General features: G+C 48.1%; 1 pseudogene; it reads right to left on the reverse strand.

Moving 5' to 3' along the window:
- The window catches only part of LOC128343800 (zinc finger protein 91-like), a 36,864-nt pseudogene extending 17,784 nt beyond the window's left edge, over positions 1-19,080 (reverse strand).
- Between the last annotated feature and the right edge of the window lie 58 nt (positions 19,081-19,138).

A 19,138-nucleotide genomic window follows, 5' to 3' on the forward strand; every position in this document is an offset into this window, starting at 1 on the left:
ATCCCAGCCCTACATGGAGATGCCAGGGATGGAACCGGGGGCTTTCTGGATGGAATCAGATGTTCTGCCACATGCCCAAGAAGGCAGAACCCTAACCCAAGAAGGGGTTGAAGTGGGTGGATCATCTCCATGAGTGATTTCTAAGTTGCTTTTTGATGCCACATCTGGCTTGTTTTAAGATCTCCTAGCTCACATTCTCAGTCCTTTGCAGCTCCCAAGATAAACTGCTCTCTCACCTGCTGTTCTTCCTGCCTCTTGTCCTCTGCCTGGCTCAGGAGAAAACCTTCTGCCAGGGCCACTGCCTGGGAACTAGTCTCTGCTCCACACTCTCTGACCCAGCTCTCCACTTCTGGGGGCAGGATGGCCAAGAACTGCTCCAGGGTCACCAGGTCCACAATCTGAGCTTTTGTGTGTCTCCCTGGCTTCAGCCACTGATGGTAAAGGCTGTGGAGTTGGCTGCAAACCTCTTGGGGGCCCTTGGCCTGCTGGTAGCAGAACTGCCTGAAGCGCAGGTGCTGGGCCTCTGAGCTCCTGAGCTCCTCAACCAGCATCTTCTGCTTGGCCCTTTCCCAGAATTCCCCAGTGCTCCCCACTTGTCTGGCCTCAAGGCCTTCTCCTGCTTCACAGCTAGCTGTGTCTTTCTTCCCCATCTTTCATTTGTGCTCCAAGGCAGCCTCCAACAATATTAAAAAATCAAAGGATTTCCTTGTTGAAGGATGAAACTGTTTGACAGCCAGATCCCACCTCATGGATCTTCTCCCTGTATGAGAAGGAGACAAATGCTAAGAGTCCGAGAGAGCCTTGAAAGGCAAAGTGGGGGAGGCAAGTGGTCTTCCCATCAGGGACACAGAACAAAGCCTTCAATGCAGGATCCTTCCCTTTGGTCTATTCCTGATAACTCCCCACCCCACTTCCTCCTCCTCCTCTGCGCGTCCCCACACAATGGAGCCTCCTGGGGAGCAGAGTGCAAACCTCAGCTCCTTAAAGCCACCCCCTCCTGTCCCATTTCCAGCCACCACATCCTCGAAGCTCTCCCCTTTCCAGGAGGGCACAAGGAGGGAGACTTGGATCACCCCTTGGGAATCCGCCTCCTCCAGTATCCCCCACCCTTGGCTGCCCAGAGAAGGACATGCAGATGGCAAGCCTGGGGGGAAGAAATCGCTCCTCAGAGCTCTCAAGCACCCACATTTGGAATAACTTGATTGAAAAATTGCCAGAACAGGGGGTTAAGGGTTGAGAGGAATAGGACAGACAGGAAAAACAAACAAACAAACAAAAACTGTTAGGGCTAACTCCTAGTTCTGTAATTTTAGAGGAGAGGCTTTACTCACACAGCTTCTCTTCACAGCTCCAGCCTTTGAAAGAGATACACAGGAGATTGTGTTCACTCCCTCCAAGGTCCCTAACCAACAGAGGTTTAGTTCTGCCATGCGTCTGAGACCTCTGAGCAGGAGAGGAGTGTGCCAGCTGGGAACGTATGCCTTATCTAAGCGGACCTCTTACCCAACACAGTGAACGCCTCTGGTCCTGAGCTATGCCATGCCAACTATTGTCCAAACAAGGAAAGGAAAAAGAAGATTCTTTTCTCCCATAAGAATTTGTTCTAGTAAGAAGTAATCCGCCTACTTTTCTTTCACCATCCCTTCAACTGTACCAAATTTGGTTCAAATCTGTGAAGACAGACCACAAGTTAGCCCACTTGCACCTCAAACATTCAGGCGGATTCCATCTTGAATCAGGATGGATGACATCATCACAAACTATGCCACTGAACTATCCCAAGGTGTCCCTACACCTGTAGCAAATTTGGTTCAAATTCATTAGGCACTTCACAATAAGCAGGCTTGAGAATTAAAAGCAGTCCATCTCCCCTAAAGCACAGGAACAGCTTGCACAAAAACCACCTTCCCAGACAGAATCCCTCTGACACTCAAGGTCCCCCCACCCTCTGCTCAGGCCTCTAACAAACAGTTTCATGGGCACCTTCCCCACTCCCAATTCAAAACAAGCCAGAAGCCGAAGGAGCTCATTCTCACGCTCGCTACTTGGCCTTGTTTTGGCTAGGAGATGAAGGCCAGAGTGCTCCACAACAGCAGCTGTGCTCTGCACAAACAAGTCAGAGCAGATTCTGTCCAAAACGGCCTTATTAAAGAGTGCTGTCAAGTCGATTTCGACTCCACGCCAGTGTTCCCTCTAAGGCATGCGCATGTGCACGCACTCACACCTTTTTTTATGCCAATTCAGTAAATTTTAGATCCCGCTCAGGTTGTCTTAGAAAGGTACCAACAGTTCACCCCAATTATAGCAGAGCAAACATGCGTGAGAAGAGCAAGCCCAGTAAAGAGCACCTTGAGACGTGTTAGGTTCAAAAGCAAGTCAGGTTTCTTGGGGAAATGACATACTTGGGTAGGAAAGCCTGTTTCCCTGAGCTTTCTGTCCTTATAGTGCAGAGTAGAGAGGCAGTGAGAGAAGCGACAGGACTCCTGGAGAATGCAGCAAAGAGCAGGAGGAAGTGAGAGACCCTCACCACCACCAATCAGAGGTGGCCAGAGCAGAGGGAGAGGCAAGGAGAGGGGGGATAGAGAGGAAGACCCCCCCCATATTCCTAATATCCCTAGAGGTCCGTAGGGCAGAAGGTGGAGTGAGACAAGGCAACTGGAGCTGTGTCTCCAACAGTGCTATGTTGCCTTTCAAGTGGTGCAGCAACCCCAGGCCAGCAGGGTCCCTAATGGCCATGGGGCTGCCCGTCATGCCAGCCAGCAATGCCAAGAGTAACCAAATAGGCAACAGCATTCTGCTGTGTACTCCCAAGTAAGGGTGGGCAACCACGGCTGGCAAATAGGCTTGGCAGGTTGGGAGAGGATGCTCAGGCACGGTCCTGTTAATTGCCCAACCTACCACCTCATACCAGAGAGACCAGCGTGTTGTTAGGATAATCCACCCTCAGCATGCAGGAAAATCCTCCAGTGGAATCCATAAGCCGGGGTGGTGGTGGTGGTGTGTGGACTCTCCTAACTGGTCTCCCTCCTTTGCATAGGAGTGCTGGGTTCACCCTCAGTCCAGTCTCACCAGATAAAGACTCCTCCATGGCAACATTAATCAAGCCAAATGGACCATCCATGGAACACCCAAAAATCAAATGCAGTGTGAGGCTTGCGATCACTGGTCTTGTGGTAGCAAGCATGACTTGGCTCCACTCTCTCTACTCCATGCTTAATTTTATACACCTCTATCTTCTCTCCCCACAGCCACCTCTTTTCCAAACTAAAAAGCCCCAGATGATGTATCCTTGCTGCATACAGAAGTTGCTCCAGGCCTGTGATCATCTTGCTTGCCCTCTTCTGTACCTTCTAGCCCTTGTAGAAGGGGATTTATGGAGCAAAATGATCGGTCATGGTGGTACCCCCAGAATGAAGAACCGAGAGGGCCCAAAAGGGGCAAAATGCATTTCTGGGGTGGGCAAGCTGTTGGTCCCACACGATAGATTTCTTAAACGGAAAAGGGCGGCAGCTGGGGTGGGGGCTACCTTTTTGAGGGATGCTGTTGTAGTTGTTGCAGAACCAACGAATACAACAGACTCAGTGAAGAACTTTAATCATTGCACATAGCAATACTGAGTCTTAGAACTATTTAAGAGATAGCAAATTAGCATTATGAACTCTCTGGATATTCATGCTTCCATTGTTTTAGTATGTTATGGGCGTCTATTAGCTACTTTGGGTACTCAGTTTTGAAAATGGAAAAGTAGGGGGAAAAAGTTATTATAAATAAATCTTATATAGTGGATGATGCTCTGCTTGACCTCATCATCTCTTTTTACAAACGTATATATGACCAGAATGGTTTGGTTTCCCCAATGCAGATAATTACACCACCTTTTCATTGAGAGCAACTGAACAACTTCATACCACTGCCAAAGTGTTGGAAGGGAGTAATGCGAATGGATAGCGGGTATCATAAATTCCTGTTTATAGCTAGACAATTAAATGACTGTCTCTTGAAAAAGGGCCTACATGTATGGATAAAGATTAAAGGGGTGTTTATAGTAGCAATCTATGCCCTTAAAATAACCCTTTTAAAAATAGGCACAATGTAGTGCTTCAGCTGCAGTCCTACTCAACAGTCTTAAATCATGCCCATTATTGAAGACAGCCTGTTCTTTATCAGCCCAAAGAAGCTGAGTGTGGGGTTAACCATTCACACCAAAATACTGAGACCAAAATATTCTTGGTGCTTTTATTTTGAAGCTGCAGTGAAGTCAAGTAACTGAGTTCAGAAGTGATTTGTTTTTAGGTCCCGCCTGGCCCCAGAGTCTTTTGCTCCAGGGATCTCCTACCTACTAATCGTGGAGTCAGGCTCCATGTCTCTCCTCACAAACACACCCAAACTGACCATGAGTTGTGCGTTTCCCACACCAGAAGTTAATCAGGGAGCCCATACAGTTTCAGGATTATTTTTTAAAAAGACCTCCCAGATAGCGATAATGCCCTCTTCCCTTCCAAGTACTTCGTTCACAAACCAGTTAGCAAGCAGAATTTCAGGCGCAGGGCTGACTGAGGGGAGAAACACAACCATTTAAAGGCTCCTTGTGCTAAAGTGCACTTTCCCCCTCCCCAAATGGGGGCTCATTACACACCTTAAAGGTTCGCTCTAAGAAGATCCCCAATAGCTTTTCGAACTGCTCACGAGGGAAATATTCGGATCCAGGGGAGGCGGATTCCGAGACAAGAGACCTGGAGGAGGCTGTGCCGTCTTCACCCCACCCCCGTCCCCCCACTGCTGCTACTGCCCCACCACTGAACAGAGAAGAGGTTTGCATTTCTGGGTGCGGCGTACAGGAGAGAAAAGGGCGGAGGCAGGCAGAGAGGAAGAGGGGAAGAATAGCCTCCGCTGCCCGCCACGATGCCAAGGGCGAGATCTACCTGGGCTCCGCTTTCTCCCCGGGGCGGCTGCTCAGAGCCCCAAAGATGCAGCTCTTCCAGGCAAGGGGTGCGCCCGGGGCGGGAGGAGGGAGTCGACGGGTTGCGTGTGGGGGGAGGCGGCGAGGGGCGGGGATGAGAAGAAGGCGCTAAATTAGACCAAGAGGCGTCCCTAGAGGAAGGCGCGCTCTGCCCCAGAGCCGGCTGCACGCTCCCGCCCTCCAAGGCTGAGTGTCGGCTGGGCTGAGCACCACTAGCCCTCTGCTGTGCTGCCTCCCCGCCCGGGCCCAGCGCGCCACCCCACTCCCGCCCTCGAGCACGCTGGGGAGTCCCTCTCCATGCTGAGCGTCTTCCAGCCCCGGGGGGGGGGGGACCAAGCAAGCTCCATCCCGCCTCTTGGCCCAACGTTCCCATCTCCCATACGGCCTCCAGGGTCTCTGCCCCGACTCATCTCCAAAGCGCAGCCTTGCTGCCTCTTTCTCCTGCTGCCTCGCCCGCTTCCCCTGAGACCCTGGGGCCCCCGGGCTGGCTCTCCTTTCCCGCTGCCTCCATCCCGTCCTCCACCCCCCACCCCTCACCTTGGAGAGTCAGCAGCGAGTCGTAGACCTTGCACTGGATCTCATCTAGCCAAGCTCAGGACATCCAGCCCTGGGACGGGAGAAGGCACAACTGTGTCCACCCGCCAGCCAATGAGCGCAGGAGTCTAGGGCGAGGACCAGGACGAGAAAGGAGGAGCCAGCGGAGCAGAGGGAAAAGGGGGAAGAATGTCTGGAGGTGGAGAAAGCAGGGAAGAGAGAGCGGGGAGGAGGAATATGGCGCGGAAGGAAAGGAAGGATTGGGAAGACCGGAGGCAGCCTGGGCTGGCGCGGGGGAGTCATGTCACGTGACTTGTCGGGGGCGGGGCCTGGAGGCAAAGCATGCAAATCAGTGAAGAGGGTTGTAGCAGCTCAGGATGGGAAACCCTATAGCTGGCTGACTCCTTTCTTTGGACAGGCCAGAAGCAAGCCTGCCTCGCATTCTAGAGACGCCCGCCTCGGGCTTTTGGCTCAATGCAGCACACACACTGCCCTCCTGCCCCAGCCAGCAGCAGAGCCAGCCGTGGCCCTCTATCTTCCCTCGAGCAAAGCATTTTTAGTGCCAGAGCACCCCCTGCTGGCCATCAGCTAGCCATTCCCTATCATTTGAGCAGAGGCAGGCAAGCTAGAAACATTGAAAGCACTGCACTGCCAAGAACTTTTCTTTCCCTAGGTTGCTCTTGCCAGCCCCATTATTATTGCTGCTGCTGCTGCCGCCTCCTCCTCCTGGGAAAGGATGAGAGAGATGAGAGCCCCTCCTCCTTCCGGCAAGCTCTAACTTGCCAAGCAAGACTGGGAAAGATGCCAGGGATGGGGCAGCCAGCCAGGGGTCTCTAGCTCATACCAGCATGTACTTAACTGATATGCTGCAGCCACATCCGTGTTTAAAAGGGAGAACCACAAGGGGCGTCCACAGTGCTGTGACACTGTGGAGGGAAGAGAGCTGGTCTTGTAGTAGCAAGCCTGAATTGTCCCCTTTGCTAAGCAGGGTCTGCCCTGGTCTGCATTTAAATGGGAGACTACACATATGAGCACTGTCAGATATTCCCCTTAGGGGATGGAGATATTCTGGAAAGAGCATCTTTATGCTTGCATGCAGAAGGTTCCATGTTCCTCCTTGGCATCTCCAAGAGAGGGCTGAGAGAGACGCCTGCCTGCCTGCCTTCAACTTTGGAGAAGCCAGTGCTGCCAATCTGTGTAGACAACACTGAGTTAGATGGACCAATGGCATGACCCGGTATATGGCACCTGCATAGGACCTTCTGTCTGCTTCCCCCCTTTAGCCAGCAAGTCGAAGATACATAGGAAGCTGCCTTAGAGCTGCCCATCTAGCTCAGCCTTGTCAGCAGTGACTGGGAGGGGCTCTCCAGGGTCCCAGAGAATCAGTTTTCCCTGTCGCTGTCAGTTTGCCCCAACCGTGCAGGCTTTTCTGATGGCTTCCCTTTTCTGGTGCACTAGGCTGTCATTTTCCCCTGACAGTTTTCCTTTTCTTATGGCTCCGCAGCAATGATGCACAAGGCCATCACTTTCTCCTCTCCCTGTCAGATTGCACTACCCACCAACATATTTATTGGACACAGGTTCAGCTATTAGGTGTGTGGTTACTCACCGCGCAGGTGTTTAGTAACCTGGACAGGGAGGGGCAGAAAATGTTTCGTGATGCGGGAGCATGCACAAGCCTAGTCCACTGTGCAGCTTTGAGAACTGAATCTGTCATGTCCCCCTATCTCCACGTGAGGAGCTCTCATTGCATCAGGTTGCAGCAGCGGTCCTGCTGTTTTGCGTGCACAGGTCCCGAGTTCCAGTCCTGCACTGGGCTCCCATTACTTTGCAGGGACTATGCTTCCACTCCTTGGCCAGGACCCAGAATTTCACACTCCCCACCTCCCTTTTCAACTCAGATGGGTGCTCTTTTCTGAAGGACTCTCAGTGCTCAGCACCCTCTCAAATTCCACCAAACGCACACAGATTTCAGCCAGCTAGGCTTTTCTGATGGCTCCACATCTCTGACGCATGATGCCGTCGGGTTTCCTTCTCCCCATCAGATTGCACCATCCAGGCGGGCTTTCCTGATGGCTTTTCTGATGGAAGTAGAAAAGCCATCAGGAAAGCCCGCCATGGTTTACTAGTTTTTATTCTGTTTGGTCTTATGACTGTAAATAAAATTATAAACAATCTTTCTCTATCCACCTTATCCACTCCATGCATGATTTTATAAACATCTATCATGTCTCCCTGCAGTCCTCTTTTTTCTAAATTAAATAGGCCCAGATGTTGTAACCTTGCGTCAAAAGAAAGGTCCTCTAGGACCATGCTCATCTTGGTTGCCAACTTCTCCACCTTTTCCAGTTCCACAATGTTCGTTTTAAGATGTGGTGACCAGAGTTGTAACCAGTACTCCAGATGTTGCTGCTCCATAGTTCTTTATAAGGGCGTTGTCATAATAGCATTTTTAGTTTCAACCCCTTACCTAATGATCCCTAGCGTGGTATTTCCCTTTTTACAGCTGCCGCAGATTGAGTCAACGCTTTCAACAAGTTGTCCACCATGACCCCAAGATCCCTCTCTTGATAAGTCAGAGACAGCTGAGATCCAATAAACTCTAGGATGGACTCTAGGATGACTCTGCAGCCATGGTGATTTGTTAGTTTTCAGTTTTTCAAGACAGTTCGGAACAGGGATTCTCATTGTTGGGTCCTCAGCTGTTATTGGACTTCAACTCCCATAATCACCAATCAAAGGCTATTGGGGCTGGGGATTATGGGAGTTAAAGTCCAATAGCATCTGGACACCCAACATTGAGAATCCCTGGTTAGAACATCATCTCTTGTCACCGCTATCGGAATCAGTTCTTTAGACCCCATTCCTAAAAAGCCTGTTTCTGGAACAGGTGGATGCTCAGGATCCTCTGCTGTGAAGACATACGCAAGGGACTAACTCAACTTATCTGCTACCTCCATATCCTCCTTAATAATCCCTTAGACTCCCTCATTGTCTAATGGTCCAACCACCTCCCTGGCAGGTTACCTGCATCTGATGTATTTAAAGAAGTTTTTGTTATTCCCCTTGATGCTTTTGAGTAAATGTTCTTCAGACTCTCTTTTTGCATCCATTATTGTCACCTTGCATATCTTTTTTTTTAGAGTTTGTGTTCCTTTCTTTTCTCATCATTTTGGCAGGCCTTCCAGTTTTAGAAGGAAGTCTTCTTCCATTTTATGGCTTCCTTGACTGTACCTGTTATTCATGCTTTGAGCCTACGGGACCTAGTGATACCTTTCCTCCTGTTTGGTATACCAATTAACTGGGCTTCGGCTTCTTCTTCTTCTTCTTCCTTTTTGTCAACTACATGCATTACGGAGCGAAGTGACTCTCCCGATTTTCCCTTTTAGTTTTCTTTTCACTATACTCCTCATTTTGTAGAATTTTCCTCTCCAGAAATTCAAACTGTCTGTGATGGACTTCTGTGGTGATTCTCTCCCCGCATGTATGCAGAATTTGATTGCACTATTGTCACTCTTCCCTAAAAGGTCCATTACACTGACATCACGCAGCAGGTCCTGGGTGCCACTCAGGAATAAGTCCAAGGTCGCCTTCTATCCGGTTGGTTCCAAGACCAACTGTTCTAGGGTGCAGTCATTCAACATATCTAGAACTTTGCCCTCTTTGTCATTACCTGCAGTGCAGGCCATGAAGAAAGAAATATTATGTTCAAATACCAAAATTCAATAGAATCCTCCTCTCTCCCAAGCTATTTTTTTTAAAAAATGAGAAATTAGGAGAAGAGTAAGGCTCTTCTCTTCTCTGGTGGCCCAAAAGACAGACACATAGCCTTGAAAGGAGTAACGTTTCAGGATTGTGTCTAAAGGAAGGCGGGATATAATGAGTAATAAGTACAAGTACAATGTGTTATGGCAAAATAAATCATTAAGGAAAGGTTAGATATTTATTTATTTATTTATTTATTGTTAAATTTATATAACAGCTCCCATTAAAACAATCCCAAGGTGGTTTACAGCAAAATTTGAAAGCATGATTATAAATATGATACAGTTAAAATATTAAACTAAAAATATGAGACTTGAAGCTGAAGCAATACCACACCCTACGCTGTAAATACGCAACACTGCAGCATTGGGGCACACAATAAATATGTGATCTCTTCTGCGTTGAAGGTGGAATGTCCACCATGCAAGTGCTACACGCACAGCAGATGTGTGCCTGCTGGAGTGTCAGTCAATTTGAAAGAAAAGAAGGCTGAGTGTGGCACATGCCGGTGACCCAGCAGATCTGCTAGCAGTTCCTGCAACGCCGATGTCTTGTCTCTGTGCTCTCCCTACCCAGTGCAGTGCTGATGACAATGAAGAATAAAGAACTAAGGGATCATTTTTTTAAAAAAGTGTGTGTGTGTGTGTGTGTGTGTGTGTGTGTGTGTAACCCAAATCAGCAATTTATTGAGGTCAATAGAAATGGGCAGCTGTGTGGTCACATGCCCAGCTCCTACATAATGCAAAATAATGAAACAGCAAGCAAAAGACTAAGCCTTAGCAACCACTCAAAATTAAGAAGTTCAAAACGTTTGATGGATTGTTATAGTGTAGTGCAATCCGACAGGGAGAGGGGGAAGTGATGGCCTTGTGCATCAGAGATGCGGAGCGATCAGAAAAGCCTGCCTGGGTGGTGCCGTTTGATTGGGAGAGGGAAAAGTGATGGCCTCGTGCATCGGCACTGCGGAGCCATCAGAAAAGCATGGCTGGCTGAAATCTGTGTGGGTTTGGTGGAATATGAGAGGGTGCTGAGCACTGAGAGTCCTTCAGAAAAGAGCACCCATCTGAGTTGAGAAGGGAGGTGGGGAGTGTGAATTGCTGGGTCCCAGCCCTGGAGTGGAAGCACAGTCCCTGCAAACTAATGGGAGCCCAGTGCAGGACTGGAACTCAGGACCTGTGCGCGCAAAACAGCAGTACCTCTGATGCAGCTTCACGCAATGGGAGCTCCTAACCTGGAGATAGGAGGACATGACAGATGTATTTAGCAAAGGTGCACAGTGCATTAGGCTGTGACATGTTCCCGCAGCACGAAATATTTTCTGCCTCTCCCATTCCAGGTTAATCAACACCTGTGCGGAGAGTAACCACACATCTAATAGCTGAACCTGTGTCCACAAAATATGTTGGTGGGCTGGTAGTGCAATCTGACAGGGAGAGGGGAAAGCCATGGTCTTGTGCATCAGAGCTACGGAGCCATCAAAGAAGCCCGGCTGGCTGAAATCTGTGTGGGTTTGGTGGAATATGAGAGGGTGCTGAGCACTGAGAGTCCTTCAGAAAAGAGCACCCATTTGAGTTGAAAAGGGAGGTGGGGAGTGTGAAATTCTGGGTCCCGGCCCAGGAGTGGAAGCATAGTCGCTGCAAAGTAATGGGAGCCCAGTGCAGGACTGGAACTCGGGACCTGTGCGTGCAAACAGCAGGACCGCTGCTGCAACCTGATGCAATGAGAGCTCCTCACCTGGAGATAGGGGGACATGACAGATTCAGTTCTCAAAGCTGCACAGTGGACTAGGCTTGTGCATGCTCCCGCATCACGAAACATTTTCTGCCCCTCCCTGTCCAGGTTATAAACACCTGCGCGGTGAGTAACCGCACACCTAATAGCTGAACCTGTGTCCAAGAAATATGTTGGAGAGTAGTGCAATCTGACAGGGAGAGGGGAAAGTGATGGCCTTGTGAATCAGAGCTGCGGAGCCATCAGAAAACTGTCAGGGAAAAGTGACAGCCTCGTGCATCAGAGATGTGGACCCCTCAGAAAAGCCTGCCCGGTTGTAGCAAACTGACAGGGACAGGGAAAACTGATAGCCTGATAGTGCATCAGAAATGTGAACCCATCAGAAAAGCCTGCACGGCTGAGGCAATCTGACAGCGACAGGGAAAACTGATAGGCTAGGGCATCAGAAAATGGTACCCATCAGAAAAGCCTGCATGGCTGGGGCAAACTGACAGCAACAGGGAAAACTGATTGCCTAGTGCATCAGAAATGGGAACCCATCAGAAAAGCCTGCATGGTTGTGGCAAAATGACAGCGACAGGGAAAACTGATAGCCTGGTGCATCAGAAAATGGTACCCATCAGAAAAACCTGCACAGTTGGGGCAATCTGACAGGGACAGGAAGAACTAACAGCCTTGTGCATCCAAGATGAGGATGATTTTAAGAGCCAGATTTGGTGGCACAATCTGACAGGGACAGGGGTAGTGGGATCTGCTGGGTCCCCGCCCAGGAGTGGAAGGATGGTGCCTGGAAACTGATTGGAGCCAAGTTGAGGACTGGAACTCAGGACAGCCTAATGCATCAGAGATGCGGACCCATCAGAAGAGCCCACCTGGTTGGTGCAATCTGACAGGGAGAGGGAAACCTCACGTCCTCATGCATCAGAGATGCATTGGCATCAGGAAAGCCCAGCTGGTTGAAATCTGTGTGGGGTTGGCGGAACCACACCTTTAATAGCTGAACCTGTGCCCAAGGAATATGTTGGGGGCAGTGCAATCGGGACTGGATTCCAGGACTGGAACCGAAGACCTACCTGTGCGTGCAAACAGCAGTGCCTCTGCTGCAACCACACTCAATGAGAGCTCCTCACCTGCTGTTAGGGGGACGTGACAGATGCAGTTTTAGCAAAGCTGCACAGTGGATTAGGCTTGAGTGCTGGACTAGGAATGGGGAGACCAGAGAACAAACTCCCCATTCAGCCGTGAGAGTTGCTGGGTGACTCTGGGCCACTCATTTTTCTCTCAGCCTAACCTACCTCACAGGGTTGTTGTGAAGGGAAACTTATGCAGTACACCCCTCTGGCCTCCTTGGAGGAAGAGCGGGGTATAAATGTATTATCCTCTATAATAAAAGGCTTAGGTGTGCTCCCGTGTCTCTGTGCCCGTGTATTCCTTGGCCGTTCTAGGCATAATGTGTCCAAATTATGAAAGTGTGAGCCTTGTCATTTGTGCCTCTAGTGAGGATACTGGATTGATTTGTTCTATGACCCATTTGTTTGTTTTCCTGGCTGTCCATGATATCCTCCAAAGTGTGCATTTCACTTCCTATCGAAGAACACACACACGGGGGAAACCATATAAATGCTTGGTGTGGAAAGAGCTTCAGTCAGAGTAGAACACTTCCTAGCTATCAAAGAGCCCAAACTGGGGATCATTAGGAAAGGGATTGAAAATATTTTCTATTACAACTGGCTCCATGTTTTGAACTTTCCTCAAGTGGCCCAAGGATAAATAGGATTTGAGTTAAGGGTGGAGGGGAAAGGACTTAGATTTATTTAGGAGAGAAAGTAGCTAGGGGGTATTGTGTGGACTTGATTATTCACACCACCACTCATAGTAGTAGCCTTAAATGCCTAGTGCATTCTGTGCTTTTGAGAATGCTGTTTGTTCATCTTTCTGTTTTAGCGTACTTGCCATACCTTAACAACTTGTATGCCTTGCATTCTTTGAATAAAACATTTAGTCTTTAACAGGTCTGGTTATTTATTCCTGGGGTTAATCAGTCACGGTTCCTCCAAAGGAATCAAAGGACCCAAACTTGCAGTGGGTAAGTCTAGATTACTGCTAGAGTTAGTTTGGTTAGTTGGTAGGTTAAGTCAGACAGGTTCCCACCGGGGGTACTAATAACCTTAGGAGTACTTGAAGGGATACTGGGGTGGGGGGAGAGAACCCTCCTATGGCCCCATGTTGCAGCTGTACAATTTGTGAGGTTTGAATGTGTCTGCTGCAGAAGGGGAGGAAAGTGGGTGGAAACCCTCCTCCTTTGCGCCTGGCTGCCTACATGCTGAAGCTCAGCATGCCCCTCCCCTCAGCTGGACTGACAGGCTTCAGAAAATTAGCACTGATTACTCCCACTAAGATTCATAGGATAAGTAAATTTGTCCCATTCATTTCAGCAAGACTGCCTATAAGTAACTTAGTGTGGATGTGTGCCAGTGACAGTAGTAGCCTGTATCCCAAACTGTTAAGACTTACCTCTCTCTCTCTCTGTACACACATAAATTTAAATGTTCCATTTATGAGACTAGATACTCCACTATAACTTGCATCCAGTTATAGGTTACTCATAAGCAATTGTATTGAAATCAATATCCCATTAGTTTCAATTTTAATGGAAGTACTCCTGACAAACTCTGTATATCTCTACAGTCCTGGGTACATCCTCCATCACGATAGCTGTGAGATTTCTATTCCGGAAGGAAATTCCACAAGTTGTCCAGGTGCTACATCTGCTTAGTAGGTCTCTTGTAATGGTCATGGGTGGGCAGCCCCTTTCTGGCCTCTGCCTGGAGAGGAGAGCTGGTCTTGTGGTAGCAAGCATGACTTGTCCCCTTTTCCTTAGGGTCTGTCCTGATTGCATATGAATGGGAGACGCAACCCGTCAACTCTCCCCTCCCACCCCAGGCGCACCGCTTGCCTGGAGGAGCTACATCTTTGGGGCTCTTAGCAGCAGGGCTGCAGCACCAGCATCCCGGAGGAGAAAGCGGAGCCTAGGTAGATCTCATAGTGGGAGGCAGCTGGGGCTATTCTCCCCCCCCTCGCCTTCTCTGCCTGCCTCCTCGCCTTTCTCTCTGGCGCGGCCACACGCAGAAATGCAAACCTCTTGGCTGTTTGCTTCTCTGTTTAGTTGTGGGGAAGTAGCAGCAGTGGGGCGGGGGAGGGTGAAGGATGGCACAGGCCTCTCCGAGTCTCTCGCCTCGGAATCTGCCTCCCCTGGATCCGAATATTTCCCTAGTGAGCAGTTTGAAAAGCTATTGGGAATCTTCTTAGAGCAAACCTTTAAGATGTGTAATGAGCCCCCTTTGGGGGAGGGGGAAAGTGCCCTTTAGCACAAGGAGCCTTTAAATGGTTGTGTTTCTCCCCTCAGTCAGCCCTGCCCCTGAAATTCTGCTTGCTAACTGGTTTGTGAATGAAGTACTTGGAAGGGAAAATAAAAGCACCAAGAATATTTTGGTCTCAATATTTTGTTGTGTAGGGTTAACCCCACACTCAACTTGTTTGGGATGATAAAGAACAGGTTGTGTTCAATAACGGGAATGAGTTAAGACTGCAGCTGAAGCACTACAATGTGCCTATTTTTAAAGGGTTATTTTAAGGGCATAGATTGCTACTATAAACACCCCTTTAATCTTTATCCATACATGTAGGCCCTTTTTCAAGAGACAGTCATTTAATTGTCTAGCTATAAACAGGAATTTATGATACCCGCTATCCATTCGCATTACTCCCTTCCAACACTTTGGCAGTGGTATGAAGCTCTACAGTGGCATTAGGGAGACCAAACAATTCTGGTCATATATACGTTTGTAGAAAGAGATAACGAGGTCAAGCAGAGCATCATCCGCTATATAAGATTTATTTATAATAAATTTTCTTTCCTACCTTTCCATTTTCAAAATGGCATACCCAAAGTAGCTAACAGACGCCCATAACATACTAAAACAATGGAAGCATGAATATTCAAAGAGTTCATAATGCTAATTTGCTATCTCTTAAATAGTTTTAAGTCTCAGTATTGCTATGTGCAATGATTAAAGTTCTTCACTGAGTCTGTTGTATTAGTTGGTTCCGCAACTACTACAACAGCATCCCTTATAAAGGTAGCCCCCACCCCAGATGCCGCCCTTTTCCGTTTCAGAAATCTAACATGTGTGACCCACAGCTTGCCCACCCCAGAAATGCATTTTGCCCCTTCTGTGCCCTCTCGGTTCTTCGTTTCTGGGGGTGCCACCGTGACTGCACATTTTGCTCCATAACTCCACTTCTACAAGGGCTAGAAGGTGCAGAAGAGGGCAACCAAGATAATCATGGGCCTGGAGCAACTTCCTTATGCAGCAAGGATACAACATCTGGGGCTTTTTAGTTTGGAAAAGAGGTGGCTGTGGAGAGACATGATAGAGGTGTATAAAATTATGCATGGAGTAGAGAGAATGGACAGAGACATTTTTCTCCCTCTCTCACAACTCTAGAACTGGGGCTCATCCTGTGAAACTGGAGGCCAGGAATTTTGGGACCAACAAAAAGAAGCTGGGCTTTGACCTCTTTGCCAGGGCCTTGAAGATACACCTAGGCATTTGGTGGTGGCAGTTGATTAGGTTGTCATTCTTTTTTAAATTGTCAACTACCAAGAGAGAATTTGAGTGAATGGGATAGAAAGGGAATGATCCAGCAGGGCTGTTCTTATGGAGTGGTGTGTGTGTGTTTAACCACTTTCCTGATGAGACTTGCTCATTGGTCAGGCAGATAAATATCTGCAAAGGACTTCAGTTTTCAGGTGAGGGAGAGAGTTCAATAAAAGGAGAACAAAGCAAAAGAAAACATGTGTCTGATCAAGATCACGCATGGTTCTGGCCCTGGCCCATGTGTCTCTGGTATGACAGGGCAGTTGCACTAGCAATACTGCTGCTATTTCATTCATCGTGCATTCAACTAAATGCAAAATGTGGCACAGTATGTGCATGCAGGTCAGTGGGAAGTAACTTATTCACAGTTTCTTCTTTTAAAGACGTTTCCAGCTTCCAGGGTTTCCCTGCTTTCCTCTGTTGATTATTATGTCCCAAAGCTTGTTTCTCTTTGCGGCACGTGCGTCTGTGTGCCAGAGAGGGGGGAAGGAGGAGCAGCAGCAGCCCCTGTTGTCTTCACCGGGATCCCAGCGGTGGGCGGTGCTTGCTCGCCTGCTTCCTCCTACGCGCGCAGTGGCCCCTCAGAGCAGCAGCCGGGCCCTGAAGGGAGCTGTAGTATCACTTTGTCATATACATCAATGAGTGGTACACCTTAGGGTTTTCTGATAGGCTAGGGCAGGCTTCCCCAAACTGCGGCCCTCCAGATGTTGCTGAACTACAACTCCCAGCATCCCTAGCCACAATTTATTGTGGCTGGGTATCCTGGGAGTTGTAGTTCAGCAACATCTGGAGGGCCACAGTTTGGGGAAGCCTGGGCTAGTGTGTTATTCTCCCCTACACCATCAGATTTCAGTACTTCCTCCTCCTCTTTCCTGATAAACTTCCGTGTCGTTGCTCATGCTCAGTCTCCCTGTTTGTAACCACTAGCACTCTCTTTGCCCTTGCATCTTTTAAAAAAAAATGAAGTTAGAGATAGTAAGAAACTTGGTTATCAAATTAAAAATTATACAACATTGTTAAAAATTAGATGTTTACAAATAATGTATAAATTGTTGTGTCTTGGCCTTTTTGAGAAATGTAATGCATCTTTGAAAAAAAATGATTTTAGAAATTGTTAAAAACTATATTTAAGATGTTTGAGTTTTTCTTTCTTTGAAAGTTTTGGTTCTCAGATTAAGAGTTGTACAACATTGTTAAAAATTATGTTTCAGATGTTTGAAAGGTATTATTCTGAACAATGTCATTTATTTTATTTAATGCATTATAATGGTTTGGTTATCAAATTAAAAATCATACAACAATAAAAATTTTGTTTCAGATTTTTGAAAGTTTTTTTCTGAACGATGTCATTTATTATCTTTAAAACATTAAAAAAAAATGGTGCTTAGGGAACAGGTGTTTAGTAATCTGGACAGGGCCTGCAAGTGTTTCATGCTGCGGGAGCCTGCCCAAGCCTAATCCACTGTGCAGCTTTGCTAGCTGCAACTGTCATGTCCCCCTATGAGCAGGTGAGGAGCACAGGTTCAGCTATTAGATGTTTGGTTACTCACCGCACAGGTGTTTTATAAAGACGATGATGATTATTAACTAGTGATTTTAAGCCCGTTAAATTAACGGGCACTAGTAGACCTTTGGGGCCAGCTATCTCCGCCTCCTCTGGCCGCACCGCGTCCTCCTCCTCCTGGCCGGGCCCACTGCCTCCTCTGGCCGAGAGTGGGGGTCCTTTTCTGAGAGTTCTGCCTCACTCTCCCTCACTCTCTCCTGCCCCACACTCTTGTATCTCTGCTGGTCTTTCCTTTGTCTGGGCTGGTCCCTTCTCCTGGGCTGGCCGACCCTGTTTCTGCCGCTTCTCTGCCCGCTGGGTCGGGTCGGTTCCGGTCCCGTCGCCGCTCCCTTTCCCTTCTCTGCGGCCGGGCCGGACCCACTATTGCCGCCATTTTGTATCCGTCGCTGCCGTCCGGCCGGTCTCTTCTTCCCTCTTTTATCTCTCCGCTGCTACTGGCTCGTATCTTTTTTCCGTTCCCCTCGCAGCCGCCTCTGCCCTCCCGGTCCCCCCGCTGCCGCCTCTGCCCTCCCTGTAGCCCGTTCTGCGCCCGCCGTTCTCTTCAATATGGCCGCCGTGTCTCTGCGGCTGTATCTTCCTCGGACGTATGGATTTTTTTGAGAAATCCATAACGCTGGGGAAAGTGGAAGGAAAGAAAAGACGACGACCAGCAGCAAGGTGGGTGGACCCGATTACAACAGCAATGAACGCAGCACTGAGAGACCTGAAAGGCCAAGTTGAAGACAGATCATCCTGGAGAGAATCTAACTATGTGGTAGCCAAGAGTCGACACTGACCTGAAGGTACTTAATCAAGTTTTGTTTTGGCAATGAAGCTCATTCCACAATACAAGCATTATATAGTTTCTCCCTTGTATGGCTTCTTTGATGGGAAGTGAGGTGTGCACTTTGGCTGAAACTCTTTCCACACTCCAAGCATTTATATGGTTTTTCTTCAGTATGGATTCTTTGATGTATAGCAAGTGTTCTGCTCTGACTGAAGCTCTTTCCACACTCCAAGCATTGTTATGGTTTATCTCTAGTATGAGCTTTTTGATGCCTAGTAAGGCTTATTTTGGCAATGAAGCTCATTCCACACACCAAGCATTTACATGGTTTCTCTCCAGTATGGGTTCTTTGATGCCTAGTAAGATCTGTACTCACACTGAAACTCTTTCCACACTCCAAGCATTCATATGGTTTCTCTCCAGTATGGGCCTTTTGATGCCTAGTAAGGCTTATGTTGGCAATGAAGCTCATTCCACACACCAAGCATTTATATGGTTTCTCTCCAGTATGGGTTCTTTGATGGCTAGTAAGATTTCCGCTATTACTGAAGCTCATTCCACACTCCAAGCATTTATATGGTTTCTCTCCAGTATGGGTTCTTTGATGCCTAGTAAGATCTGCACTCAGACTGAAGCTCTTTCCACACTAAAAGCATTTATATGGTTTCTCTCCAGTATGGGTTCTTTGATGGTTAGTAAGTGTTCCGCTCTCACTGAAGCTCTTTCCACACTCCATGCATGGATATGGTTTCTCTCCAGTATGGGGTCTTTGATGCCTAGTAAGATCTGCACTCAGACTGAAGCTCTTTCCACACTTAAAACATTTATATGGTTTCTCTCCAGTATGGGTTCTTTGATGGATAGTAAGATTTCTGCTCTCACTGAAGCTCTTTCCACACTCGAAGCATTTATATGGTTTCTCTCCAGTATGGGCTTTTTGATGTCTAGTAAGGCTTATTTTGGCAATGAAGCTCATTCCACAGTCCAAATTTCTCTCCAGTATGGGTTCTTTGACGGTTAGTAAATGTTCCGCTCTGAATGAAGCTCTTTCCACACTCCATGCATGTACACTGAGGGAAATAAGTATTTGATCCCCTGCTGATTTTCTCTGTTTGCCCTCTGACACAGAAATGACCAGGCTATAATTGGAATGGTAG

Source organism: Hemicordylus capensis, chromosome 2 (genome assembly GCF_027244095.1).
Source record: "Hemicordylus capensis ecotype Gifberg chromosome 2, rHemCap1.1.pri, whole genome shotgun sequence".
Classification (NCBI taxonomy): domain Eukaryota; kingdom Metazoa; phylum Chordata; class Lepidosauria; order Squamata; family Cordylidae; genus Hemicordylus; species Hemicordylus capensis.